This window comes from Alexandromys fortis, unplaced genomic scaffold, assembly GCF_014885135.2.
Source record: "Alexandromys fortis isolate MF-2015 unplaced genomic scaffold, M_Fortis_MF-2015_v1.1 scaffold_435, whole genome shotgun sequence".
Classification (NCBI taxonomy): domain Eukaryota; kingdom Metazoa; phylum Chordata; class Mammalia; order Rodentia; family Cricetidae; genus Alexandromys; species Alexandromys fortis.
This window is the reverse complement of record NW_026068304.1, coordinates 79,983-82,960: the sequence shown is the minus strand read 5'-3', so window position 1 is coordinate 82,960 and position 2,978 is coordinate 79,983.

The window sequence follows — 2,978 nt, the reverse complement described above, 5'->3', positions numbered from 1 at the left end:
CCACCCCCTTTCTCACAACTTTTGCCCAGCAATCTTGTTTGCTTCCAATTTCCAGGAGGATCTATATATGTTTTTCTTTGGGTTCACCTTCTTATTTGGCTTCTCTGTGCTTGTGAACTATAGGCTTAATGACCTTGGTTTATGGCTAGAGTCCACAAATGAGTGAGTACATACCATATTCATCTTTTTGGGTCTGGGTTATCTCACTCAGGATAGTGTTTTCTATTTCCATCCATTTGCATGCATAATTCAAGATATCATTGTTTTTTACTGCTGAGTAGTACTCTAATGTATATACATTCCACACTTTCTTTATCCATTTGTCCCTTGAGGGGCATCTAAGTTGTTTCCAGGTTCTCTTTTGGTTTTTGGAGACAGGATTTTTCAGTAGCTATGGAGCCAGTCCTGGAACTCACTCTGTGGACCAAGTTGGTCTCAAAATCATAGAGATCCGCCTGTAACTGCCTCCTGAGTGCTGGGATTAAATGTGTGCCTCCAGTGCCTGCTGCCCTCCCTCTTATTTTTAGAGAGAGATTGACTGTGACCATTTAACCATTTACAATGAACTCCCTTTAAATGAAAACAAACGTTTATAAACAATCATTTTGGGAATTTGTGTCTAGTCATCTCCACCCTGCTTCCTGTTTTTTTGTTGGACAAAGTATTTTTAGGGTTCACGGAGAACTTTTGGGTGATCTTGTTCTATCAAACCATATTAGCCTGGAAGAAATCCACAGGTTTTCATCTTCTGTAAAGACAAAAACAGAACCTCTTTTCCAAAGCAACATATCCTTAGATTCAAATTTTGAAGCCAAGATATCTTTATGTCAATTTAACTTATAGCCTGTTCAATGAAATCTAAGGCTCTCTGTAGTTAGCTCATTCATAGTCACAAAATTCAAAGAAAACACAATAATATACATAATTCAGGCTCTCTGTGTATTTTCCATCTTTATGTGTGTTGTGGGAGGCTGCTTGTTTGTTCCCAGTCCTGAAATAACTAGACAGAAATTTTATTATTTGCAAAGGTAACATTATATTCTTCCAGAGTCTTTGATTTTTCCTCAATGTCTATTTTATTATTTAGACTGATATGGTTTTTTATAGTAGGCACTAGATTTTATTTTTTTTTTGGTGAGATATGACCATGTTTTTCATGGGAACCTGTGAGAATCCCCCCAAGGAGTTTTTTTTTTTTCATGGTATTGGGTTGCCTTGTCTATCTTTAGTTGACCTATATTTATTGGTCCAATGGCAGCTTTTGTCACACCTCTTACATATATCTGAAGGCTGTTTTCCTATTTTTGTCATTTTTAGAGGAGATATTATTTTTAGGAGTTTTTTGTCTACACTACAATTTTTATGTTAAGACCTGTATAATATGTACATAGGTCTAATTCATATATACTCTCTTTATTTTTAGCTGTTTCTCATAGAGTGTATACATATTGGAACAACTGAGAGGGGCATATAAAATATGGCATAAAATTATAATTTCTATATTCAATTAAATGTAAAATTATATGAAAGAGAATTTTAAACACACTGCATATAAAATAAAGCCAGAAATAAAAAAAACTAAATAAATTCAAGTACAAAAATTTCATCTGAATTTTTTGCCAAAATTGCCAAAACTAAGTACTCAGGTCATAATTAATGATCTTATTTTTAAAATGATTATAATTTTAAGATTATCTTATTTCTTTTTATAATATATTTACTCTTTGAAAATTTCATATAGTTTATTTCTATCACAGTGAATTTTTTTCTCTCAAACATTCCTTTATTTCTTTTTCTAAAAATTTTATTTCATTTTTATTATTTATTCAACCAATATTTGCTGAGCATTTGAACTTCTTCTGTTGAGAATTCTATGTTCAGTTCAGTACGCCATTTTTAATTGGGTTAATTAGAGTTTTCATGTCTAGTTTCTTGAGTTTTTTATATATTTTGGAGATAAGACCTTTGTCTGATGTGGGGTTGGTGAAGATCTTCTCTCATTCAGTAGGTTGCCTTTTTGTCTTAATGACAGTGTTCTTTGCATTATAGAAGCTTCTCAGTTTCAGGAGGTCCCATTTTGCTCTTATTGTCTGTGCTACTGGGGTTCTATGTAGGAAGTGGTCTCCTGTGCCCATGTGTTTCAGACTACTTCCCACTTTCTCTTCTATCAGGTTCACTGTAGTCAGATTAATATTGAGGTATTTAATCCATTTGGGCTTGAGTTTTGTGCATGCTGATAGATATGGATCATTTTTCATTCTTCTATGAGTTGACATCCAGTTATGCCAGCACTACTTGTTAAAGATGCTTTCTTTCTTCCATTGTATAATTTTAGCTCCTTTGTCGAAAATCAGGTGTTCATAGGTTTGTGGATTAATATCCAGGTCTTTGATTCGATTCCATTGGTCAACATCTCTGTTTTTGTGCCAATACCAAGCAAGCTGTTTTCATTACTGTAGCTCTGTAATATAGTTTGAAGTAGGGATGGTAATGCCTCCATAAATACTTTTATTGTATAAAATTGTTTTGGTTATCAATCAATAAAGTTGATTATTTTTCTCTCAAGGTCTGTGAAGAATTTTGTTGGGATTTTGATGGGGATTGCATTGAATCTATAGATTGCTTCTGGTAGAATTGCAATTTTTACTATGTTGATCCTCCCAATCCAAGAACATGGGAGATCCTTCCATTTTCTGGTATCCTCTTCAATTTCTTTCTTCAAAGACTTAAAGTTCTTGTCAAATAGATATTTCACTTCCTTGGTTATAATTACCCCAAGATACTTTATGCTATTTGTGGCTAATGTGAAAGGTGAAGCTTCTCTGATTTCCCTCTCTGCTTCTTTGTTCTTTGTGTATAGAAGGGCAACTGATTTTTTGGAGTTGATCTTGTACCCGTACTATATTGAAGAGGTATGGAGAGAGTGGACATCCTTGTCTTGTTCCTTATTTTAGTGGAATGGCTTTGAGTTTCTCTGC